Source organism: Macaca fascicularis, chromosome 18 (genome assembly GCF_037993035.2).
Source record: "Macaca fascicularis isolate 582-1 chromosome 18, T2T-MFA8v1.1".
Classification (NCBI taxonomy): Eukaryota; Metazoa; Chordata; class Mammalia; order Primates; family Cercopithecidae; genus Macaca; species Macaca fascicularis.
The window spans coordinates 52,449,405-52,476,574 of NC_088392.1; the positions used below are offsets into that span (position 1 = coordinate 52,449,405).

Here is a 27,170-nt window from a genome sequence, read left to right on the forward strand (position 1 = left end):
TATATGGCATTCCTTGTCTTTGATGCTGGTTTTTCCTTCCCTTGATGGAATCTCAGTGTCATTTTCCAGCAGGCTTTTTCCTTTCCCATAGCAAACCTTAGGAGACCCACCTCCCACATCCAATCAACCCACAGCTGTTACTTGGCGTTGATGCCAAGTGTCTAAGACTGCCAGAGAGGCAGGCCTCATGCTGAGCCATAGTGACCAGACTTCTGTGGGAACCAGTGCTGAGTAATGGTTCAAATGGTAACCAGCATTAGCAAATAGTTCCTGTGATAATTGCAGCCTAATTTGTGTGTGTGCACATGAATTAGCATGCATCTGTATGCCATTAGCACTCTGAATTATCTCCTGAGCAGCAGCGCTTGCCTCGGGGCCCTGTGGACAAAGCCAACAGTGAGATATATCTAGAGCTCAGTTTCTTCTAAGAACAAAGGACCGATAAACAAGATTTCAAGGAGAGGAAAGAGTTTGCTTCCATACCACTCTGTGCTCCACAAGCTGAACTTCTGGCCATTCCATGGCACAGACGCAGAGAAAGTCAGGAAAATCCAGACTTCATCACTGTTGGTAGTTGGGCTGCATGATGTCCTCAGCTGGAACCTCCTGGAAAAGAAACAAGGGTAATTCAGGAACCCCTCGCTCAGCATAAGAGCTGTGTTCCTAGTTGGACTACAGAGAGGATGGTGTTCCATTTTAAATGTGTCCAGGGAGTTATTTGAAGAACTCCTTATATAAAGTGGGTGATCATTTCTGGACTTGAGTTTTCATATCACAGACTTCCTAAGTACAGAAACTTTTAGGGTTAAGATCTCTACACAGACCCACTCATGTTCAGACATGGCGAGCCCTGGGGTCACGGTGATTCTTAGGAAACTTCCCAAAGAAGCACCAGTGATACTGAGTCTATTTCTTCGACTTCCTCCCTCTTGGCCAGTACTGCCCATCCATTCAGAATTTGAACTGCTAGGTTTTTGTAAAAAGTACCTCGGAATTGCTATTTGATTTTCTATTTTTGGTTTTCTGTAAAGTCTTTCAATATGATAAACTGCACATCATGCCATTCAAACTCTGCCTTCCAGGGACATATGTATTTAGAAGAATGCATCTTCACATACACAACAAAACAAGTTGGTGTGGTGTTAGGGGCTGAGTGTCCAAAGTCGATGAGGATAGATTGGGGTGTTCCAGCGATGGCCAATGACAACCTTGCACAACAAGTGTCAAGACCTCCACCCACTCCCCACTCGGTGTGAGCACAGCCAACCCAAGGCAAAAGCTGCAAGACAGAACTGCTGAAGATGGGCATGCATCCCTCCAGGTTCTGAGGCCAAGGTCACATGGCCCACAGGCTCATGTGTGACAGGAGTTTGGGTCACACATGAACTTCATGGAGTTGAGCTCCTATGTGACCCAAACTCCTGTCCAGTCCCCATTCCTCCTACTTCCAGCACATCACATCCATGAATCCTATCAATGACTGTGGATATGAAAACATGAGGCCTCCATGCTAAGGAGAGAGTGAGTAGATGGAAGGACATAAGATCCTACTGAGACAGAGGTGAAGAGAATTCAGGTAACTGACTGTAAGTTCAAGAGCTCTGAGCAAAAGAGATGGGAGAGTTACCTACATAGACCATTAGCTCTCTGAGAGAGAGAACACAGAGCATTTTGGCTTTAGAGAGGTAACTGAGTCTAAGCATAGAGCCAGCATCATGGGGACACACTGGGACCAAAGAGAATGATGTGGAGCATGAACTCAGCAGCTCAATACAAAAACCTATGAGTGCAAGAAAACATTTTAAAACCCTGTGGTATGGCCCCACATCCTTGAAAATTCACCGCAAGGTAGGTAGTCTAGACATAAGAGGTAGAATCAGAAAGTGTCCCAGGCTCTGTCATCAGTGATGAGCCCTGAAAGCAATGTCAGACTCACAAATAGCAGCAAGTTCTCTGACCAAGGCAAGTTTTGCAAGAAATGAAGGCTCTGCAAGCAGAGCCGAGCTCTCCAGATAGCAACAAGCTTTGTGGATACTGATGAGCTCAGCCTACAAGCTTAGCGTCTACAAAAGACAATAGATTCTACAAACAGGAACTGGTTCTAAAACCACTGAAGAACTCTGAAAGCAAGGAGTAACTCTGCAAACAACAGGCTCCACAAACTGCTATGGGTTCTGCAAACCTTAATGAGCTTTGTAAGCAGTATCAGGCTCTGCAAACCCCAAGAAACTTTATAAGTGGCAGCAAGCTTTGCAGATCGTGATGAGCTCTGCATGTGATGCCCGGTTCTGCAAACAACAGACTCTACAAACAGCACAGTCTCTAAAGCCAGTGACGAACCCTTCAAGAAACAGCTGGCTCTGCAAACAGCAATAGGCTCTACAAATGTCAGCCGACAGGGATGAGAGCTCTGCACGTTATAACAGAGATACTGCAAACTGTAACAAGGTCTCCTATGTGTTGGTCCCCAAAAATAGCAGGTTGAAGAACCTCTGTCCATGCCAGGAGGTGAAATACCTGGCCATGCAGTACTCCTTCCACATAAGCCCAAAGGTGATAATGGAGCCCTCTCTTCAGCCACATTTGAATGGAAGATCAGTCCCCACCATGGGGAAATCTCCACTAGTGGTGCATCCTTACTAAGGCAAAGAAAACTCCCAGAGGCAAGAGTTCTAGTGTGCACCTGGAAAACTCAGAGGTGGCACCAGAGATGGTAGTGGAAGTGGCCAAAGCAGACACTCATATCTGCAGAGAGAAAGCAGGGCCTTAATGGGAAAAAAAGCTCTAGAGACAGGACAGCCTCAGCCACCGCACAGAATGCTGCCACCCCCACTTCATGACCTTAGCTGTCCCAGGAAAGGGCTCCTTGCTCAAAATATCCTGCTGTCTGGCCTGTCTTTGATGCTCGAAGTCCCATCATTAAAACTTATACTGTTAGAGTTCACGCATGACCCTTATTGGAATGAAATCACCACCCACCCACCCACTCTGCCAACACCCTCAGCCTGACACCTCGGTGTGAATCAGCTCGTCACATCCTCTCCCTGGTGATAGACATCCAGGAGCAGCATTTGAAGGTGTGTGGGAGCCAGATTGTGCCTGGATCCTTGGAGCATCGGATATTATGCTAGAAAGGACTGGAGGAGGAGTGGGCAGGGATGGAGGACAGGAAGACAACTTGAGGGTCAGGCTTAAAAATGGAAGGGTCACATTTCACAGTCCTGCCAGGCCAGAGCCTTCTGGGAAAGCTGGGCTCAGAGGATGGAACAGGCCGGTGGGCACCAGTGAGTGGGAGAAAGGAAAGGAGGAGGAACTGGAGATGGTCTTCGGGCTTCGGGATGTGAGGTCTTCTCCCAGATTGAGTTCCCAGACCCTGTCAATAGCAGGAAGCCTTGCTCAGTTAATTAATGAGGTATTCAGGCTGACCCTTGATCTCTGGAGCAAATCAAGGGCTTTGCGTGGCTCCTATTAATTCCCTGGATTTGTTCAGCAGCTGCCTGAGAAGTGGGTTGGTGGAAGACTCCTTTCCCCTCCTCTCTCCAGGTTCTGCACACTTCCAGATGCCCAGCGGCATTCTCAGCTCTGGGTCTTAGGGTGTGAGGGTCCCAGAAAGAGCTGACTCTGTGTCTGGAGGGGGCTTTCAGGAGGATTGGGATATTTTTAGGGAGACCACTCAGAGGAGGAGGAAGGCCTGGTAGATGCGGCCATGGCCTAGCTGGCAGCGAAGGGTCTCCTGAAGACAGCTCCAGGCAGGCTCTGGAGGCAACAAAGGCCACAGGGAGCCAGTGCCTCATCCCAGGAGGAGAGCCAGAGACATTCAGAGGCCCTCCTGCTCTATAGGAGGCACCCCGGCTTCTGCAAGCACCCAGTGATAGAAGCAGCCACCTCCTGCTTCCACTGCACCTTCCAGATGGGGGCAGGTCTCAGAAGCCTTCTCAGGAGAGACATCACCAGCGAGGGAGCTTCTGGGAGGGCCAGTGATGGAAGGCCTGGGAGGGGAAGATCAGGCTGTCCCATCCAAAGATGAGGAAGGGAGTGGAGAAGTGGAATGAAGGCTGAATCTGTAAACATGCGGGCCTGGGGCTAAAGGGGATTCCTGAGGTGTGGTCTCAGGCCATGCCTCTGGCCTGGTAAAGAAGATCACTAGACTGGCAGCCCAGAGAATGGCAGGTGGGTCTCTGCCTCTCACCTGTGCATGGCCACGGTGCATCAGGAATAGGCCCCAGATTGAGCATCCACAGGAGGGAACAGGCCTGGCTCTGTTATTCGTGGCTATGTATCACCTGATCACCTGGGCATCCATTTCCCCAGCTATAAATAGGGGCTAAGAAGACCCATCCTAATTTCAACCCAAAAGAATTCAGTCAGAAGATGGCAGCAGAAGCCTTTTGGGCAAGATGTGGCCCTGCAGACAAGAGAGTCATGTTCATTGTGGATCTGGGTGGCCCTGAGCCCTTTGACGGAGTCCCCTGTGGGACTACCTGCTGTCAGACGTGCAGGGCTGGGCGGAGCAGGACAAGGCAGGTTGTTAACCCAGGTCCTGCACACAAAGAAGCAAAGCCTCACTCCTCAATCCATACAGGGCAGTCAGAGCCCTTGGCCTGCAGAAGCAGGCTTGTCCTTTCAGGGGCTCAACAAGCCGGCAGTATGGGCCACCCCAGCAAGGCCGCTTCCAGAGTCCTTACCAAGCCCCACAATGGAGGGTTCTTTCAAGGCACAGAGATGGAAACAAGGCCTCAGAAGCAAAAGGCCAGACCAGGGTGTCTGCCCTGGAGAAGGAGGAAAAGGCCCAGGGACAACTAGATAGGGAGAAGCCAGGGGCAGCTGTGCAGCCAAAGAGGAAGGTGCCAGCACCAAAGCAGGACCGAGGCTCTGGGGTTCCCTCTGCCACAGGTGACCAAGGGCGGGTATGACACTCCAGAGGCCTTAGGAGGAGAACAGAAGCCACGGGGCCCAGATGCAGCAGCAAGAAGTTACTCAGCCCATTTCATGCTTCTGGAGATGCGAGAGTGAATGAAGAGTGAGCCCAGCCCTCAGGGAGCTTCCGGTCTGGGGGTGCAGAGAGTCTCCAAAGGAAGGAGGCTGCACGATTCTAGGATGGAGGCTCCTCTGGCCCTCAGTGGCATCAGGGTGAGGGCACCTCTCTGCGGAGCCCTGGGAGAGTGAGGTAACTTCTGGGGCCCAAACCTCAGCCTGTCCCAGCTGCGGGTGTATGATCAGTCATTCTCTGTGGCGAGATTTCCTGCAGTGACCCAGCCTGTAGACCTTGTCTGTGACCTAAAAGCGTGTGTCCTGCAGATCTGCTGCAGGGATCTGCCGTCCATTTCCATCATCCTTGTCCAACTGCACATGCTCACATTCTGTGTCCACAGCGCTGATGTCACAGGGCTGGGGCAGAGGCGCTCTGGGCTCAGCCCTGTCAGCCCTGGCTCCTCCATTATGAGCCTGGAAAGAGAGGGGCTTCTCACTGGGAAGCACATTCCTTCCTGCCCCCTACAGCCCAGGCCTTGGCTGTGCTGTCCCACAAGGGTACAGTGACACCCTTGGTGGGAAGTGGACAGGAGTTGGAAGAAGAGGAGAGAAGGGAGAAGAGGTAGAATGATAAAGAGCAGGGGAGGCTCACTCACAAGAACCCTCTGAGCAAATTAAGCCCTAAGACAAAGGAAGAGAGAATTAACTTTGGCCCAAATATTGGATGCTCAGCACTTGGTATGGTTCATCCTTTAGGAGGTGTGAACAGATAGGCCTGAGAAATTCACCACTTCCCATCCACTCCTCCCACCTCTCAATGCATTAAATCCTTAAAACAAAATGAAGGTGCTGCTGTTTTAAGGAAATAAAAGGCTCTCATATCCAAAAGCCCAGAGGTTTTGAGTGGAGAGGGAAATACATTTGAATGTGAATTTTTTTCCCCTAAAGTGCCGCTTAGCAATGCACAGCCTGGGCATCCCTGAGGGAGAAGGCTCTCACTAGGGAGGTGGGATGGGACTTTGGCCATGGCAGAGCTGACTCTAGGGATAGGAACCTGTGTCCTCACAGTGCAGACACGTCACAGAGAGGAAGGGGCTGTGAGTTAACTGATGGCTGCTCTCCTCGTTAGGGGCCGTAGCACATCCAGGGCTGGTTCCTGAGTCTGGTACAGTGAAAACAATGTGTTTAGTTGACTCTTTAATTTCCAAGGTTAATCATGTTATTTTCAAAATATATATTTTATTGTGTTAACAACCCCCAGTGGAGATAGTTAATTAAACAAAGTGTGATGTTGGGAGTAAAATATGCTTTGCAGGCAGACACTATTTCTTTTTCCTGGTGCCGGATGGACATTTCCATATTGATGGGTGGTCATAATACAGCCGTCACATATCAGCATGGTTGTCCCCAATACCTTGCTTATTGCTGGGGTGTGAACAAAGCTGTGGGTGAACACAGGGAAAATTAAGCTACATTCCTGCCTTTAAGGAGCTCACTACAGAGAAGGTCACAAGATGCGTGACTAAGAACCATGTCAGGGCTACCTGTAAAGGAGGTCAGCAAAGGGTTGGCTGTTCCCCATCCGAGCAAGAGAGGATCACTGGAGGAGCCTAGGGGTCTGACTTGGGTCATTTGAACGGGGCAAACTTCACTGGGCTCCCAGGCCTCCTTCATAGAACAGAGCCCACCTGCCTCCTGGCAGGGAACCCAGGAGATGCTCAGAGTTGAGATGCATCCTCTGGTACCTCCCAGCCCCTTTCAGGCAGTGAGAAACTACTTCCCACCTGTTGGGATGCAAAGAGGGACATGATTTGCATTTCTGCTTCCCAGTACACAAATCTTTGCAAAGCTGTTTTTAGTTATTTTTTTAACCTGAATTATAACTTCCTTTTTCCAAATATGATAGGTCTGTCTGGAGGCAAAGCAATAGGGGTTTTTTGCTAGAAAGACAGATGAGTGGAGAAGAATGCTGGCTCATTGGAGAAGGCAGCTCATTCCAAATCCAGGCAAAACCCAAGGTCAGCCTGAGGGACAAGACTTGGGTTAGATCAAACAGGACGGGGGTGGAGGAAGTGGGGGGAGGGAAGAAGAAAACCAGCTGCTGCCTTGGGGAGTTCATGAGTCTTGCTGGAAAAATAAGCTCCTTCATTTTACCTTATGTATTATTAGGTGCCAGGGTGGTACAGAGGCTCATATCGGCATTTTCTTTTCAGACTACCCTCGTTCCCAGGCTGCCAGCCATCCAGTGACTGCAGTCTGCGTTTGAGGCCGTAGTGTGTCATCTGCACCCTGCCCTCAACCTGAATTCCACCCCAGGCAGGCCAGCCTCCTCACCATTGACCACCAATGCTCTGTGCTGAGTTCCACCTCCTTGCCGTTGCTCCTAAGGTTCCCTTCACTTGAAATGACCTCTCTCCATCAAAATCTTTCCCAGTTCAAGAGTCAGCTTTTTCTGTAACACCCTTTTCTTAAATCCCGTAGCCCTTAAAGTCAGGACAGCAGCCTCCAGCCCCAGTGAAGGTTTGCGGCAGGGACCAGTTCCCCCAAGCGTATCACATGGTCAGTACTCATAATCCCCTCCTTGGGAGTTTTGCAGAAATGTGACCCTGGGGCTGGTTAGAGAATGTTCAAGAAAATTAGCATTGGGCTAAAGATTAGGGAGTACCCCACAAACACAAGCTGTTTTTCCTGAACTGCCTTATTGTATTCATTCATCCATTCAGCAAATGGCAAGAACACACACTTAATGTGGTCAGTTTTGTAAAAAGAGGGTGATGCCTTTGCAGGCAGGGAAGAGGTTTCCCAGAAGTTTGAGCAAATATGTTGGACCATAAAATGAATGGTATTGCTACAGGCAGAGAAAAGGAGGGGCCATTCCAGGTGGAGGGAACCCGGAAGCAAGGCTGAGGCCAGATGTAGAAGCATATTCAGGAAACTGGAGCAGGTGTGTGAGGGGCAGCTGGGGGTGGTACCTCATCTGGAGGGCCTGGAATGGCTGGCAAGGCCAGGCAACATTATTCTGCAGGCTGGAGAATTTTGCATGGAGCAGTGAAGTACCAGCCCTGAGTTTCAACTCCCTTGAGGTGTGAGGGCTAAGAAGGGATGGGGGCAGTGGGGACTTGGCTCAGGCTATGCTGGGATCTCAGCCAGAGATGTGGCTATGCAGAGGCGAAGGAGATGAATTCTGGAACCATTTGGGGGTTGAGAAAAGGGAGAAGTCAGAGGGATGAATTAAGATGAGAAGCACTCATATTTCACACCTTTACGTATTTACAAATAGGTATGAAAAGCCTACTAACCAGGGTCTATAAGAGAGAGAGGATGATTCCTTGAGCAGTGTCCAGTGGACCTGGGAAAATGGTGGGGTGGTGCTCTGATGCAGAGACACCGTGACACAGACTCTCAAGCAGAAATCCTGCCCCCAGAGAGCTCTGCTTCCAAAACAATGCATGAGGTGACATTTGAGCCCCTCAAGCCTATGGCCCTACCCCAGGCAGGACGTGATGGGATCTGACAACCCAGGGAAAGAGAAACTGCTTGCCAGGGCCTGGGGTAGGGCAGGCACAGGCCTCTGGGTCCACCTTGGGGTTCCTTGAGCTTGGCCACCAAGAGCTGAGTTGCCTGGCTGGGCAGGCACCACCTGTTTCCCCATCTGTGCAGAAATGACAGTCCTGGCCTCAAGGGTTGTGAGAATACACCATGGTGTGTTAGAGTTCTGCAGTTCTGCCCACAGCACCTGGCACGTGGCAGCCACTTAATAAGCAGTAGCTGTTGTTACTCCTGCTGCTATTATTGCCATTATTACATTACCAAGCGTGGCTCAGGGTGGCGTGCATTCAGCCGACACCATTGCTGGCAGAGATGGGCATCAGAGATGCCCCATTCTGGAAAATCTTGCCCCACACCCCACTGTCCCTGCCTCCTGGCTGATGGGCAGGCTGCACATGCCAGCCCAGAGAAGGGGCCCATGGAGGCAGGGAGGGTTGCCCAGGTGCTGGGCAGAGGAGGGCTCAGATCCCAAGAATAGAGGGGTGGGCAGAAAGTGCTGGGAGCCCCCACCCTGGGCACATCTCTAGGTTTGCTGGTGGAGGAGGGAATTAAGTGGGCCCATCAGATTCAGGATATGAGAAGCCCACTCCATTCCAGGCCCCACTGGATAGACGGCTGGGGGTTGGGCTGCTCGGAGGATGGAGTGGGTGATGTGAGGGAACAGCATCAGCACCGGGGCTTCATGGGCTGCTCAGTCCTGTCCCACATCATGTCTGATGGCTCGTCAGAGTGTGCTAACTGGGTGCTAAGTACGACTGCCCTTCCGGAGACCCTTGTCAGGAGCCACTGAGCTGTGAACACGCACTACTGTGTGGCCCAGCTTGGATGCCAGCAGAGGGTCCTGCAGAGGGAAATGCAAGGCAGGGATGTGGACCAAACCACAGACACACACACACATACATACACACATGTGCATGTGCACACACGTGTGCACAAACATGCACTGGCACACATGCATGCACACACATGCAGATGGGTACATACCTACATGCACATACATGCTACACATGCACATGCACACACACAAAAGACACATGCATACACAACCACATGCACAGAGACACATGCACACACACAGCATGCACACACGCACAGATACACACAGACACACAGAAGCACACATGTATCCAGAGACACACTACGTTCATACACATAGACACACATAGCCCACACCATACTCTCCACCTCCTTTATCAGGCTCACATTCCTGGCCCACAATGGGCCTGTCGCCATTGGGATTTCCTCAGTGTCCCCCTCCTCCTCCCAAGGTGCCTAGGGAGCCACCACTCTGCCCCCTGCTCTGCCCATGTCCTCTGCAGTGGGACAGGGGCAGCTGATCCTGCCAGTTGTCCCATTGCAGAGCCTGGTCTCTACAGCCCTTCCCTCTACCAGGGCCACCACCACCTCCATGTCCCTGGGGCTCCTTCAGACAGAAACGGCAACATGTGGGCTGCTTCGCATTGACAAAGGCTCCCACAGCTACACTCAGGGCAGTAGGTGGGACTGTGGCAGGTCCACGAGTGAAGTGATGAGGTCCAGAGCACAGCCTTCTGAGCCAGGTCCCCTCCTTCCCACTCCTGAAAACCCGGGCCAAGGCTAGTGACAGAGGAATGTGTTGTCCCTTGCTAGGAGCCTGTGCATTGTTATGCTGGACCCAGGAACGTCCCAAGGAGTGACAGGTACCACCACGGTCCTGCAGGCACAGAGATGGGCCGTGCACCGTGGGGGAGGGGAAGGCATCTGGGGAGCCCATGAGGTGAGGCGGGTGCCCCATAGGGTCAGCGAGGCTGTGCTGCCCGGAGGCCCCAGCGGGAAGATCGGGAGGGCAACATTCCAGCCATGGAGATCATCAGGGATCGCCATGGCAACGGGGGTGCAATTAAGGCCCGTTTCAGCTGGGAGCAGCTGTGCGCACTTTATCTGCCTTGAATAAGGAGCAAGAGAAAAACCTGGGGAGGGAAAGGGGGTGGGGAGACAGAGGGAAATGGCAGTCCTTTGCAGGCCTCTTCCTGTTCTGAGCGAAAGAGGGGGGTGTGGACGAGAGAGAGGGAGAGAGGAGAGAGACGCCGAGAGAGACCTGGACAGGGAGACAGAGACACAGGTGCAGAGAAGATCGACAGAGAGAGACGTGTAACACAAAGAGAGGGCAAGAGAGAGAACGTGTTTTTTTCCAGCCACAATGGGACCATTCAGCCTGCTTCTTCCTCCCAACACTCACACGCACACACACATACTCACACACACACATACATAACACACATACACAAATATAAATACCCACATGTACTCCCATACAAACTCGTACCCTCCCACACGCACATATAAGTACACACACACTCCCTCTGGCCTCTGAGCCTTCCCTGCTCCCGTCCCCTCCCCCCATCTGGAACTATCTTCCCCTGCCCTGGCCCCTCCACAGGCCTGCACTCCTGCTCTCTGGGAAAACCCTGTATCCCTCAACTCCTGGAGTTGGGTTTTCTCCTTGTTAGTGCAGGGACTTCAGCACCCACTGCTCTCACTGCCTGTCCTGGGCTCATGGCGTCCTGGCTGCGGAAGAATGAAAGGTGGGCGTGGGGTGGTAGCCAGAGTCAAGGGCATCCCGCTAAATGAGGGACACACCTTGAGGTTACAAATCCTTGTCCAGTCCCGACATGCCGCGAGGCCTTTGCATGTGCTCTGCCTCTGCCTGGAAAACTCTGCTCTCAGATGCTCACTGGCTCACTCTCTCACTTCCTTCCAGTTTCTTTTCAAATGTCACCTTATCAGAGAGGCCATCCCTGGCCATTCTGTCTAAAATAGCTGTTCCCTCCCCCTTACTCTGCTTTACTGTTTCTGTGACCGTCCAACCAGTTACACCCTGACTTGCATGTTCCTTGTTGGTCTTCCTCCACTAGACCGTGTGCTTCATGAGCAGGGACTTTGTTCACCGCTGTATCCCTAGATCTGGAACAGGGCCTGTCACTCAGTGGCATAGGGCTTCTCAAAGAACCCTGCAAGCTGAAATGAGTGGGTGGTAGAACTTCTCCCACCTCCCTGGAGTCCCACAGCCAGCCTGGTAGCAGAGTTGAGATCGAGCTCCCAGCACTGTCATGCCCCTTTCCCTGGGCTGCACACCTCTTCCTTTCCCTGTCCCCCATGATCCCACTGTCCCAGTCACACTGGCCCAGTCACTTTCAGTCAAAGGCAACCCATGCTTCACCATCCCTTAGAATGATATCCTTCCTCTTCTCTCAGGACTCAAATCGTTCTAAAGCATTCAGATGCCTCCTCCTCCTTGCAGCCCTCCCTGATCTCCAATCCCGAAGCCATCTCTTTCCTGTGAACACCTATGCTACTGAGCTGGGGCAACCAGCTGTGGGTTGGTGGTCCAGTTTTGCTACTGGCAAGCTGTGACTCAGCAAGTCATTTCATCTCCCTAGCATTATTTCTTGGCCAAAAAAGCAAAGGAGCATGATGCTGTCGCTGAGGGTTTCCTGCTTGAACAAACCCATTGCGGGAGCTCATGAGGCTTGGGCCATGCCGGCATCAAGCAGTCAGCTGGATCTGTGTCTGTTTGCCTAGCCAGTGGCTGTGGCTTGTGGGTCCAGAGGGTGGACAGGATGGCATCTGCTGGGCCGTGCCACGGGAGGGTGAGTAGACACATTCTGAGGAGCAAGGTCCCAGTACCAAACAGAGCTTTCATCTCCAAGGAACCAGGCAGCAGGCTGAGCACTTCTTGGGAAGCGCAGAGTCTGGAGATGGGGCACTCGAGGCTGCCAGACCCATGCAGGCAGTGGGGTGGCCACATCTATTCCTGGCAGTGCCCTTGAAGGCGGTCAGAGCAGCTCACGGCAGTTCCCGCCAGCCTCCCAGATGCCAGAACGCTGTCAGGGGCCAGTACCTGCGCAAGACAGAAAGGGTGGGGATGGCTGCCACTCCCCATCCCCAGCCAGCCAGCAAATGAGTCAGAGCTGGACATGCCCTGCCATGGCACTGAGGTCACAGCCAGGAGGGGACAGCACAGGGCCATACTGTGTGGAGGCAAGGCTTCCCGAGGGGGCTTAGCTGTCAGTGGGGCTGCAGTCAGGGAGGCTTCCGGGCAGCCGTGGGCTGGAGGCACACCTCAGAGGACTGGTGACTGGGAGAGAAGGGAAGGACTTCCTCTGTCCTCTGTCAGCACCCAGGGTCCTGGCCCCATCCTCCTCAGATATCTCACTCCTGGAGAACTGCCCAGGCTTCAGGTTCCAGTCATCACGCACAAGCCTCAAGGCCTCAGTGACAAGAGACCCACTCCCTCCAGTTTGAACCGGGACGCAAATTCCTGCTGATGTCAGCACCACTGAGCATCCAAAAGTTACCTGTAATGACTATGCGATGCTCTGCACAACTGGCCATTCGACTGCCTCGTGGCTCTAGATCATTTTAATTTGGGAATCACTGAATGCCACCACGTACTCAGACCTAGACTTACACCAATGTGGCTCTGAGGGGAGATACGTCCTGTTGGTGTCAGCAGGATGAAATCAAGGGAGCTGCAGGGAGCCCTAGATGGCCCCGGAGGAGAGGTGGAGGTGCTTGGGGGGTGGTCACCCAGTGGTGCTGGCCCTCTGGCTGTTAGGGTTCTCCACTGGCTCATGTGGAATGAATGAACAAAGATGGGAAGAGGGACTGAATAATTGAAAGAATCTCCCCCAAAAAGACACGCAGTCAATAAAAACTCAGAAACATTGGCCCAAACCCGAACACCAGGGCAGGTACAAATCAGAAAATGAAGTCAAGCCCTAGATGGGTAGAGGGTGCAGACACCCACCCCTCAACCCAGGGCCCATGTGGCATCACAGCTGAGCTGCAAAGAGGGCTCTGAGCCCTCCAGCAGCCAAGGATGTGCTGGGTGGGCCAGGGCCCCTCAGGAGCTCCTGGAGGCTGGGGAGCAAGCCTGCACAGAGAGAGAAAAATGGGACGCTCCCTCCAGCTGCAGGAGAGGAAGCCCCAGTTTGGGTCAATGGGGATTGGAAGGGGTGGTAAAGTAGCACAGGGTGCGAGTGAGGCCCTGGCTCTAACAGTGAGCACTGGAGCACTGTGGGAAGTCACCATCCTTCCCTGTGCAGTGTCTGTAGTGACACCTGAAGCCCCTCCCAGGGCTATGGGGAGGATGCAACAAGATAATGCACTCAAGGCCCTTCACAAACCAGCACGTGAGGGTGAGGCTTGTAATCAAGAGGGAGCCTCTCCGTGACGTGCTCTGGATCACATGAATTTGGATGCCAAGTGTTTGGTGATTGGCTTCTAGGCTCCAGAGCCCTTGGTCAGTTGACTGCACAGGCACCCACTGTGGCATTTCATTGGCCTCAAAATAATGAGACCCTGCCCTTTATCAGATTAATTTTTTTTTTCTTTTCTTACTCCACTTTTAGCACTATGGCAGGATTTCATTGCATCTCCTCATTTCTGCAAGTGATCACACACTGCTGGATAGTCAATGAAGGATATTTTAATGGTGAATGAATGAGTGAGGGAATGAGTGAAGTCACTCCTATACTTGGCAAGGGTATCCTATTTGGCAGAAGCTCCTTGAGGGAAAAAGAAAGGCCAGTGTGTCTTGTGCAAATTACGGGGCTTTGCACACAGAAAATGACCAGTAGTGTGGCACTGACTTAATCGTGCTGCCCAGCAACACCACGGTCTTCTCATGAGTGGCTCCTGACACCTGATAGACCCTCTGAAAACAGGCTTGACAGTGAGGGGCGAGGGGAGAGGAGAGAGGGAGCTCAGGAGAAGGGAGAGGTAGAGAGAGGAGGAAGGGTGAGAACCAAGGAAGAATAAATGATGATTTGAATGATTAAAGAAATATTAGCTAATATTTACTGCATGCTTGCTGTGTGCCAGGAACTGCGTCCAGTGCTTTACATGGACTCTCATTTAACCCTGCATGCTGGGGGCTGGGACCATCTTCCAGGTGGTGAAGCTGTCACAAAGAGACCAGAGACCTTAATCAAGGGTATACAGCTCATGAGTGGTAGAGCCAGGACTCAAATATGAACCTGTGGAATCTACAGTCCAAGCCTTTCCTGCCCTCCCTCAGACAGGGAGCCCGACAGCACCCCCAGGTCAGGACCCTGGGGGGCTACATCGGTCACCCAGGCCTGGCTCGATCCCTCCAGTCTAGGGCTGTGTAAGGGAAAGGTGGGTCTAGCCCAGCTTACCTGTCACTGACCTGGGGAGCCCCAGCCTACAATACAAGGTCCTTGATCTCCAAATCCATCTGTCTCTTACATGTAGGTAATGAGGATTCAAAAGTGTGGCACGGCTGTAGCATTTATGCAGTCTGCAGACCCTCCTCATCACACTCACAGCCCACCTGGACAGAGCCCCACCACCCACGTTAGTCCCCTCCTGCTGAAGCAAAGCATCCATTTCTGTGACCTTCTCTGGAGCAGCAACCGCAAGCATGAGGGGAGGATGGCGCTAACAAAGCCTGGGTCACAGTCTGGGTTCTCGCCACTCCGTGCCTCCCTCTCACTCTCTGTAAGGTAGAGATATTAATACCTGCCTTGAAGGGTTGTGAAGAGGATAAAAGCTGGGTCCACGAGGGGCCTGGCATAGCGTAGACACTCAAAGGGTAGATGATAAGGAGGAGAAGGATGGTGGTGGTGGGAGACAGAGAGAGGGACCTGCAGGCACACAGGCGATGTGAGGCTTCCAGGCCTCCCATGGCCATGTCTCTGTCGGCCTTCTCTGCCTCTTCTCCTTTTTAGCTCCTCAGCGAAGCTCTATGGGAGACACGGGATGCAGCCAACTCATGCTTCCCTTTCTCTTTTGAAAAGAGTTGCCTTCTTTCCAACTGCCCCGTCCCTCTGCCCCTCCCTGGGCCTCTGCCTCCCTGCATCTGCCACCCCATCCTCGCAGGCATTGTCTTCGTGCCCGCCTCTGTCTCCCTGCTCCCCCCTCCTCTGCTTAATCATCTTAATCATTGTGTCCTTGTAACTCGGCCCTGGGCTGTCTGGCAGCAGCTCTACCCCACGAGGTGACAACTCTGAGTCACACACGTATTTGGATGCCAGCACTGTGACTACTGACCCCAGACCCCAGCTGCAGGCCCCAAACCCCCCTCAGGGACTCAGCTGCAGACCCCAAACCTAACTCAGGGAGTCAGCCTACCGAAACACTGAGACACCCTTCCAGGCTCCATCTCTGCTCCCCTTGGGGAGAATAGAGAAACAAGCCCCTGGCCACACTCTCTGGGGCAGGATACCCAGCACAGGGCTCAGACCAGCCCCTCAATTCCCACTCCTGCAGCCCGGGTCTCTGCAGTGTGGTGGGGAGGGGAGGATGTAGGATCCTAGCCTCTTACCAGCCTGTCTCAGCCTGTCCTCAGCATCAGGCCACCTAAATCAGCCAGCCCTACAGGTGCTGGTTAAAAGGAAGGTTCCTGGGTCCTGCCCTCAGGCTATGTCTTTAACTAGTGAGCCAAAGTTATAATTACGTGCCCCCCTCTTCTTTCCGAGCAGCCCCACGCAGCCTCTGTCTGCACCTGAAGCTGGCAGGCTGTATGTGCCCTTCTGCAGGCCGCAAGCCCAGGAGCCCGCCTCACGAACACAGGATGCTCCAACAGCACCCTCTCCTGGAAACTCCCTTTATTTTCTGAGAGTCAACTCAGGTTGCTTTTGGTGACCATACAAAGTGTCTCTCAGAAGCTTACTCGGGGAGGGAAGTACCGGGAGGCAGTAAGGAATGGGGGGGCCTTGTCTGGAGAGCCCCTCCTGAGCCTGTCGGGGCCATGGACAGTGCAGAGAAGCACCCCAAACCCAGGAACTAGCCCACCCCTGAGCCTCCCCACCTCCCTCCTTCCTCCTCTGAAACTGCATCGCGCGCGCGCTCGCGTGTGTGTGTGTGTGTGCGTGTGTGTGTGTGTGTGTGTGTGTGTATACGCATGCTAGAGAGAGAGAGAGAGAGAGAGAGCATGTTTCTCTTGGAGAAGGGCAGCTTTGTTTATTACAGCTGTAACCTTGGCTTTTGGGTAGAGCAGGGTAGTGGGAATCTTTGGAGCCTGGAGCAAAGAATTTAATATTCATAAGTGACCTCATCATAAATGGAGTCCAGCACCCCCGAAGGACTCGCGGGTGATGCCCACTGCCTCCTCCCACGGTTGCCTCTCTCAGGGAGTTCATCAAAGCCTCCAACCATAGCTCCTGGCTGGCTGCCCACAGTGTCTCCAGACCTATCCTGGGCTCTGGACTCCTGAGCTGAAGTCCAGGAGGGGGATGTTGGAGGGGATCCACCCCTACCCACACAGGGGGTCTATACAGGTGCCTGGATACCAAATGCAGGGTAAGCACCCTGGGGTCAAGAGACTGGGCTCAGGGTCAGGGTCTCACACATAGTAGGAACTTGGGACATAACAGTATAGTAGGTTCTGATCCAGCATCTTGCATTTGTTAACTCATTTAATCAGCACAGAAACCCAAATTATAGATGAGAACATTGAGGCAGGGAAAGTTAGTAACTGGCCCAGGTCACACAGCCAGTGTGTAGCAGTGCTGAGATTCAAGGCCAAGGATTATGGAACATGAGGAGAATCTCACAGATACACGTCAGGCCCAGATTCAGTTACAGAAACCTCTAAATTTTTAGCATCTATTTTAGGGCTCAGCACTCAGAATATGCACGCTGAATATTTGTTGAATTGACATCTCGCTGGGCAGAATGAGCAGTAAATATCTGGCGAATGGAGGGCGGATGAATTGTGCCCAAAAGGAATTGAGCTTGTGAACGCAGAAGGAGGCCCAGGATTCCATGTCAGTGACCACCCCCAGCCCTGACACAGAGAGGGAGAGGGAGAGGGAGCCGAGGAATCGGGGTCTGCTCCCCACCCTTTCCTACCCAGGAAGATGTGGGCAGGGAAGCCTGGACCCTCTTCCTGAGACCCTCCAGGAAGAGCCTTGGAGCCACTCTCCAGCCATTCAGGGATGAAAGCCTCCACCCACACTGATGATGTCATTGGCCTGCTTTGAGAAACGCTGGCTGAAGCCCCTCTGCCAACACGCTTCAGCATATGCACACACTTCGGTGCTGAGGAGCCCCCTCAAACCTTGTAGCAGGCCATGGGCCTCCTCTCCTGCCAGCCCAGGACCTTTATGCAGAGGGAGTGTGCTAGAATCAGGATGAGGTAGGGCAGGGCAGATGGTGCAGTTGGGAGACCCTCCCCCCACTCCCCTGTTTGTCTAACCCAGAGCCCACCTCTTGTGTTTATTTTTAACAAGCAGAATGATGGTCCGGGTCTTTTCTACTTGTCCACTTTTATAAGCAAAGGAAGGGGAAGAAATAAGTCTCAGGAGGCCGAGAGACAGAGACAGGCTAGGGCTTTGCCCCCTGTGAGGCCCTAGGGTTTGGCTGTAATCCGCAGGAGACACGTCCCCCTCCCAATCCCATCCCCACTCCCATCAGGTTCTCACCCTCCAGGAGCTCCCATTTGGGAAGACAAAAGCTACGCACTGGAAACAAGTTGCCCCTTGTTTGACCACATGTGCAGAAGTCAGGGGAGGCTTAGAGATGGGTAGAATTTTGAAAGCAGAAGGTAGTGGGAAGTAAGAGCACAGACAAGACTAGGAAGATAGGTGCAAACTAACCCAGAAGGCAGTGTGGTTGGTAGCAGGTAAGAAAAAGAGGGAGAGCTTAACAGGACGGAGAGGGGGAGATTATGGAGCCCTGCCCAGATGTTCCTTAGAGAATTCTACGATTCCAAGGCGCCTCCATAAGGCATCTTGTTCATTCCCATGCAGGTGGCTCAGAGTTCCACAGCCCTTCTTGCAGACCGTGCTACCAGCGGCAGAGCCTCTTCTTAGCAACTGTCCAGAGACAAGGCACAGCACAATCTGTTTCCTTGTAATGGAAATGTGCTCTGTGGACTGAAAGCAACCTTCCCAGGAGTCGCCATGTGGCCTTCCCATGGGCTCGCTGTGCTGTTTGGGCCAAGCCCCCTTCAGCAGTAGCATACACTGTGATGACCCTCACCCCAGCCACCCTCCCTTCCTGAGGTATTGACATCAGCGATCCCTTCTCCCTTTCTAGAGGGTATCTTGGCCCACCCAGTCATTAATTTGCAAATGGGCCATTTCTGCTTCAAAGGGAAATTTTTTTTCTGAGATCTAGTTTTTAAGTATTCTCAAATGACTAGTGAGAATCAATCTGAGATCTAAGAGTTTGGTGCATGTTGAGTGTGGATTCTCAACTTCCATCTTTATTTCTTTATGGCATGACTTGGCAAGCAGGTGGATGAATGTGGGCCCGGAGGCATGGGTCCCTACAGAAGCCATGTTCGCCATTTTTTAAATTTGTTCCTTCCACTGAGCTGCTGCTGATTTTTATCCCTTTCTTCTCCATTCATCCTCGCAAAGCCCCTGGGTAATTCATCCTTTGTCCACAAGTCTGGCCAGCCCCAGCTTTGTGCCAGCAGGAGCCAGTGGGGCACCCAGCAAAGGAAATGCCCAGGGTGACACACCATGTCATCTAGGGTCTTTGTGGTTCAGGTGTGGAGATTCAGGGGAGTTCTGAGGAGGGGGAATGGGTGTGAGTTGCAGTGGTCAGCAGGATTTCCTGAGGGAGGAGGGCTGCACTGGCCCTTCAAGAGTAGAAGGCTCCCCAGGGCCACAAGCCTAGTGGTGGGTGGGGAGGCAAGCTGGCTGCCACTTCTGAAACCCTTGGTGGATAGGTGTCCCCTTCTGTTGAATGTGCACCTACCCCAAAAGAGGGTGACCTTGCAAGATAGAGAGTGACCACAAAGCAGATGGTCTGACTCAAGATAATGGTCCCTGGCTGCCACCTCGTCCCCACAGGGGCTGGACTAGGCTGCCCCAGCCAAACCACCCTGACTCTTTCTACCCCTCCTACCTAATTGCCCCATTACTGTAAATAATATCTTCCCATCCGAACAATTAGCCTCCTCGTTTTGAAACTCCTGGTTTGTTTTTTCTGGTTCTGAGGCCTTAACATTGGAAAATACAAACATATCCGGCATTTGTCTGCGGTCTCCCTGCAACCATCCCAGCCACTAATGCACTTACAGCCCGCACAGGCCTGCTCCCCAGTCCCCATCTCCCGCGTGCGTGTACACACACACACACACGCACGCACACACACACACACAGCATTGTTGAATTCTGGGAGGTAGGGAGGAGCCAGCTCCCTGGCATCAGGAAAGCAGACAGGGGGCTGGCTGGCTGGAGCTTCCTTCAGGATCTGCCCCACCCTCTGTGGCTTTAAAAACAAATCCCAAGCCTTCCTTCAGTGGATGTCCAGAGTCACTGGTCCAGGGGGGAGAGACAGTCTGAAGATGATCTCAAGACAAGAACGGTTTAGGTATCAGCAGCAGCAGATACGGTTGTGGTGGTAATGTTGACAACAAAAATAATGCATCCACTATCTAATATTCATATTCCTTGCACCACTTGATGAATCATCTTTAAGTCCATCCAATCCTTTAAACAAGCTCAGGAGATCAGGGGATAATTGTTATCTCCATTTGCAACAGGGAAACCAAGGCCCAGAGGGTCTGTAGTTTGTCCAAGGTCCTTGGAGGATAAGCAGGGGAATGGCTAGTTGGGCAGATGGGTAGTTAGGTAGGTAGATAGGTGGATCAGTAGGTGATTGCAAGGGGCAGTTAGATAGGTTGACAGAAAGACTAGATGACTGCAGCCAATATCCTCTCTCTCCCCTCCAGGCCACTCATTGCAATAATCACCTGCCCCATCGAATACAGTTAGTTGTATTTTAAATTGAACTGGTGCCATTTATTAATTATTCCCTGTGGGCCCTACCTCCTCCAAGGAAGGAGACACCTCTTCTCCTCTGTGCCTCCCTTCCCTCCTGTGGCTGTATTTTTGGAGCTGAAGCTCAGGACATCTGGTCTGACAAGGAGGAAATGCTCCTCAGATGGTAGGAGAAGCGAAATCAGGGCTGTCCTGGGACAGCAGGCTGAGCCTGGATGCTCCACACTGGGCCTGAGACGAACTGGGCACGCAGCCATGGCCAGCAAGGCCTGGTGGGGCTGAATGGGAGCAAGGACGTGCCTGCCCTTCCTCCTCAGTTCTCTAGGATGTCCTCGGAGCTCCAGGGGGACAGCACAGCCCAGCCTCCCCTCCTCCCCACCTGGTTGTTAGTTCCAGCACGTTCCCCCTCACCAAGGCCCCCCAGCCAAGGCTGCCTGAAAAACTCCACCGGGAGCGTGTACAGGACACCTTGGGTCTAATGTAACATTTAATGGCCAAATCTCCCCAGGTCCCTGCATTAATACAAAACTACTTTACTCATTCTAACCAGACAGAGTCACATGGCTAATGGCTCCAAGGCCAAGCCTGGGCACGAGGGAGGTAATGAAGGAAGCAACAGCCATCAGCACCTTGCTGTGGCCTTGAGTGGCAGAGGTGGGCCATCCCCAGGACCAGAAGTCATCATGTGACCTCTGAGGACAGGACCCTGTAGTGTTCACGTCTACCTCCTAGGAGCCTAAGGCAGGGCTGTACTACACATCAGTCATTATTTAATACACAAGTAAATGTCTTGGGGACAAATGTTTCCCCAAAGACATGCAAGACAGGCATACACTAGTCCCTGCCCAGCCTAAGCCAGAGATGATACGATGCTGTCCAGCCACACAAACTGAGCCCTGCCTCTCACACCAGCCTGAGGGGCCTCTATTGGTTCCCACCTGGGAGCTCCAAGGATATGGGGGACAAGAGAGCTGGTGGGGGAGAGCTTCCCAGAGAAGAGCAACTAGGCTAAGTTGTGGAGGTCCCCAAGGGCTCCATCATGGTCCTAGCCCCCAAGGTCCTTGGAGTGGTCAGGAAAACAAGACTTCTTAGGAGAAGAAGGCACAGTGTCAGGGGAAATAAGGTCATTTGGACACTGATAGCAGGGCTGTGGATATCCAGGGGTGTGGCACAACCCTCATGAGCTCCTAGGTATTTCAAATGCACACATGCACACACACACATGCATGCATACGTGTACACACATGATCAGAAAAAAGCCCTCCAGAAATTGACCTAACTTGGTTCTACTTTCAATTTATGTAAACCCCACCTTCATGGACACTGAGGGACAAGAGAAACTGTCCCATGGACATCCAAGTACTTCCAGATTGTATCCATGCCCCCCGCCCCCACTGCCTACCCCTCAGGGTAAAGCAGAGCTACCCTCACTCCAGTAGTAACTGCAGCCAGGCCCGCCTCTGGCCAGCTGCAAAACCTGGTGAGAGTCCCTTTGCTTCTCTGGGCCTCAGTTTTCTCATCTGTAAAATGAAGGGGCGGGCCTGCAGAGTCCCTGGAGCCCTCTGCAGTTCCAGCATCAGGACTGTAGAGGCTGCTGGGCTCTCAGGTGGAGGCAATTTCCCAGATCACTGAGCCCCACCTGGCCACCATTGTATGAGGCCTCCCCTGGGCATTAGCCATCTGGAAATATTGCCATCCATCTTTCTGAATATCTGGTTAAAACACTTACCTAATCCTAACCTAATCCTTTCAATTTGGGGAGAGAATTGAAGGAAAAAAAACGAAAGCAGCCTGAAGCCTGAATGCTAACAGATGGGTAAAAAGTATGTATAAATTACACCCGCGGCTGTCAATTCAAGCTCTTCAGATAAAGTGATATGAAAGGTGTTTCATTTATAGGGGAAATTAATTGCCAGCCGTATGACTGGATGGTGTGAAGAAACCACAGCCACACGATGTGTCCCATATATTTTTCCTGGCTGGATTCAGTACCTTCTGTGCCAGCGGCTCCTGCACCACTCCAGACCTGGAAGGCACCAGGGCAAACATGACCCTGAACCACTATTCCAAAGTTAGGATGCAGCCGAGGAAGCTTCAAACATGTTAGCACGCACGGCACTGAGAGGTAGGGTGTCACCCCCTCCTGCTACCAACCCTGGGTCTCAGTGTCCTCATCTGTCAGGACGGCTGCTTAAACTGCATCTACTTTATCTACTCTGTCAGCATTCTGGGCACAGGATCGCATCCCAGTCTTCTACCTACCTTTGTCCTGCCTTGCCAAGCACCTTGCCCCACTGTGGATACTCGGTCCATGTCAAGGTGTAACACTGTCATCTGGAACACCAGTCACATCATTTAGTCTCGGACCAACCCACTCTTCATTGACAGTCAATCACTTGACCTCTCAGGCTTCGGTCTCCACATCAGCATAGTAAGGTTGTCTTAGGCACCTCGGACTGCCATACCAAAAACCACAGACTGAGTGGCATACAAACAAGACAATTATTTCTCACAGTTCTGGGGGCTGGGAAATCCAAAATCAAGGTGCTAGCAGATTCAGTGTCTGGTGAGGGCTGTTTTCTGGGCTTGCAGACAGCCGCCTTCTTGCTATGTCCTTTCATGGTGGAGGGAGACTGAGCTCTGGTCTCTTTCTCTTCTGATAAAGACACTCACTAATCCCATCATGAGGGCCTCACCTTCAGGAACTCATCTACACCTAATTAATCTCCCAAAGGCCCCACCTCCCAATACAGGCTTCAACATATGAATTTGGGTGGCAGGGGGACACAAACGTCAAGTCCTTAACAAAGGCACTTAGCTGGAAGGTCCACAGCTCCCAGTGCTGGTGTGTATTCTGGCTATTAAAGTTCTCATTATCTCTGTCTCTGGCTGTGGAGATCAGGAGACTGAGAAGACAACTCTACTGGGAAACAGAGTCAGCCAGGACAACTCCTCTACCCACCGGCCTGGATGTGTCCTCGCCAGAGATCCTTTATGGGGAAGAAGTGTGCATCACAGGAAGAAGAGATGGCAGCCACTCCAGTGCCTTACCTTGGTCCTCCAGGACACAAGATGGGTGGGAGTGGGGAAGCAGAGTGCTGCCAAAGCCAAGACCGTTTATGCCCCCATTCCCCCAGTTTCCATAGTATCTCCCCCACAACGAACCCCACCAAAAGTGCCCTCTGGATCATTTGGTGACGATGTCCATAGCCCCAGAACAATTTCTGAGAAGGGCAGACTGCACTGCTGAAAGACTTCCCAGCTCTCAGATGGCAGGGGCCCTGACACTCGGACCTTGGCACCAGTGTGCTTGCCCATCCTCACCCAGTCCACATCAGCCAGGAGGAGGGGTCTCCCAGCATCCTCCAGCTTGGGAAATTGCTTCTGGTTCCTGCTTCTCCTGCCTTCTCATTCTTCGTTCTTTCTTGGGCACTGGGTGGAGCAGACAGAGCTCAAGGTGGGGCCTGCACTGAGACAGTCGGTTTGGAGGCACACACTTGTAGCCACCTGCCACCCACTGGGGAGCCTGGCCCCCAGCTCTGCTGCATGCAGCCATTCTGCCAGCTGCCTGACAGGCCCCTGGGGTCCTTCCATTCTGGCTGGGGAGGGGGTGAGTGAGAGGATTTCTAGCCTGTGCTCCCCCCATTATCAGAACTGTTAAGACAATGAGCTAATATTCTACTCAGATTTAAATAATAAATTAATCTACATTATATTGAGGAGGCCTGAGAGAGACTTAATTATCTGGTGTACTTTTGGGTGGAAATGAAGGTTGGGAATCATGCTGGGAATAGACAAGCTCCCTGTGATCACACTGACGTGGGAGTTTAAATGCCAGGGCTCCTGGGCAGAGGTACAGAAGTGCCCTGACTTCCCTCTGCCCCAGCCACTCCCTCCAACATGGGGAGAAGGCACCTTTATTTGTGACCATCCCTTCAAAGGGCTCCAGGAACAGTTTCTGAATTGTGTGTTCTCCTGAGTAGGCAGCCCAGGAAGTGAAGAACCAAAGCCTCTGTATGGCCTGAGCTGTTTGCCGGGGAAGTGCTGGGGCCACCTGTCCCCCTAGGCAAACAGGAATAACAGAAACTTCCCCAGAGGACAGAGGTCAGCCCTGGTTCTGGACCCCACCTCTGCAGCTTCTTGCTGTGTGACCCTAGGCAGCCTGCTTGATTTACCCCAGCCTCAGTTTCCACATCTGTGTAATGAATGTGGTATCAGCTCTGTCCGGGTGTCTCTAGAGGATGAGACACTGCAAGGCGAGGAGCTTTTAGCACAGCACCCCGGGCAGGAAGCCCTCAGGAAATGGTAACCCGCGCCTGCAGATGCTGTCTGAATGAGGGAGCATTTGAGGGCGCCTCGAACTGCTCCCTGAGTTCGTGGTTACCGTCTTAAACAAACGTAGCAGTATACGGCGCTGGAGAGTTGAGCCGCGTTCTTTTCTTAAGCGAGCCAGCGCCAGGCCTGTGGTTAATTTTTCTCCCTGGCTGGTTGCTGCCGCTCCCTGGGAACGGAGCTTTTCACACCCCGAGCCAGCCTGCCCGAGAAAGGACTATTTTCAGCCCAGCAGCTACAGCAACAAAAATGTGAAGTCATTCCTGCTGCCTCCAGCTCACCCCTCCCAAGAGAGGTGAGCAGAGAGGTGCAGGCACTGCAGTGGAGATCCTGGAATGCCCACCACCCGCTCCAATCTGTGACCCTAGAGAGACACCACTGTGTCCTGGGTTTATTCCTCATATCTGCTGCTTCACCTCCTCTCCTCCCTATGGGCCCTCTCAAGGTCTGGGGTCTTGCCAGGCTCTGCCTGGGGATGTGGCATCCTACTGGACTCTGTCCCTCTGGAAGACACGCTAGGGTGGGCTACAGTGCTAAGGACTGGGGTGTCAACTGAGGCTGAACCGACAGGGTGCAACCTGCTGAGAGTCGCCTGGGAGCCAGTGCCTTGTTGGGACGTGATGAGGTGGGGGCAGGAAGGAGGCACCTGAGTGATGAATCATCACAGAGAACCCAGGGAAGTGGGTGTTGCTGAGATCCTGAGCTCAGAAAAGCTTGATCATTTGTTAAGTTCAAAACCTGGCAGTTGTCTGAGTCTGCTCTGCAAAGAAAACTGGGGATCAGAGACCCTAAGCAAGAGAGAGAAACTCAGTGGTCAAGAGAGCGGAAGCCTGAAGAGAGGTGCCAGGAGCCAAAAGGACAGCCCCACCCCAGACCCAGGTTGGAACCATCAACAGCAGGGCAGCTGGGTGTCAGACACACCCAAGACACATGCGCACACACACACATGTGCACATGCACACCAGCCAGGCTGGGGAATGGGCTGCGGGCTGGTCACAGGTCAGCCAAACAAGCCCTGGGCCTCCTGCAAGATATGTAATCCTTGTGGCTTCTAGATGCTCACAGAGAAAGTCGAACTGGAAAAATTCCACCTGTCTCAGCTGAACTAAAAAGGGGGTTTGTTCACAGTCAGGCCAGAATAGTGAGTCCTAGGAAGTGGGATGTGGCAAGGATCACCTTTCCCTGAGTTCCCTACCCCCAAAGGGAAACACAGGGAAGCCCAGGCAGGGACTGGAAGAGAAGAGAACAGTTACTAGAGTGGGCAGGTGACCTCCCTACATCCCCTGGAGTTCCCCCGTCCTGTGAACTTGCCGTTTTTCTGCCGCAAGAGTTTTGGAGGGAGTAGTCAAAAGATCTGAATCTCCCCCTGCAATAGCGAAGACAAGATGCCCATTTTCCCTGCTCAGGGCTTCAACTGGGAAAAGGAGGGGGTGCAAGAGGAAATTGTTTGAGGGTGCATTTAGGGGCAACATTGCAAATCAAACACTGGGAGGACTTGGGGAGCTGGCGAGGAGACCAGAGTCTCCTCCCTACTCCCTATGCTGAAAGGGCCGTGGGACAGGCAGGCTGCCCTAGGTATTTATTGATCGCATCTGTGGCCTCCTGACATCAACAGAGCAGCTGCTATAAGGCCAATCCCCATGCAGTCTGAAAGGCCCTGGTTCACCCCACCAGGGAGGGGCGGCACAGCAAGCCCCCGGCTCTCCTCCATCTCCTCGCCGCTCTTCGCTAGTGTAATAAGGTGGCTGCACCTCACTCCCAGAGGAGGTCGGGCAGGGGAAGCAATGGCACAGCCCCTGGTTTTGTCTGTTTCTGCCCTTGGAGACAGGGACCCCTGTAGCCCTTTTGCCCCATGAAGGTGACTGGTACCAGTGCCTGACCAACAAGCCACACAATTAGCTCTGGGCTTCCGGTCCTTGGAAGTCAAATCTCAGTGGTCACAACAGCAGTTAATAGACCGAAAATGCCAGAAAACTGCCTTCGGGTCGTTCCATGAGCCCAGCAGTCTAAGGTGGGTGCTTTCTCCTCAGAGTAACCCAAACCCTCATTGTCTGTACTCCTCATTGGGCAGCTAATCGTGTATGGCCTTGAAACATCGCTTCTCTTTTTATTCTGAACTATTAGTTAACTCTTGGAGTATTAATTTACTTTTTATCATTTCCGTTTCAGAGTTTATGTGCAGCTTCCCTTCTCCCCAACAAAGCGATCAGCTCACCAGAGTCAGATACCAAGCCTTGTTAATCCAGCCCTTGGCACCCAGGTGCCTATAGGGCCTTAGGTGTAGCGAGCACTCAACAAAGATTTCGCTGTTTAAAAACGTTTGCCACACAGGCCTGGGTGTGGGGAGAATAAATAAATACATAAAAATACACACTTTTTTTGGGCACGGGGTGGGGCAGACAGAGCTTTAGAAAATAAAACAGGGATTTCCAGGTCTGGGGAGCTAGCCAGTCTCAGACTGGTTGCCACAAGACAAGCCATCTCCCCGGGCTCCCGATACTGCCAACCAGTCTACCTCCCCGCGTCTCCTTTCATTCTCCAAGTGACAAAATCGTGAAGGCTTAGAGAGAGAAT

General features: G+C 52.5%; 1 protein-coding gene across 50 annotated transcripts in view; it reads left to right on the forward strand.

Annotated features, from left to right (window-relative positions):
- The window catches only part of CELF4 (CUGBP Elav-like family member 4), a 321,563-nt gene that overhangs the window by 104,639 nt on the left and 189,754 nt on the right, over positions 1 to 27,170 (forward strand). The gene's annotated exons all lie outside the window — the stretch shown is intronic.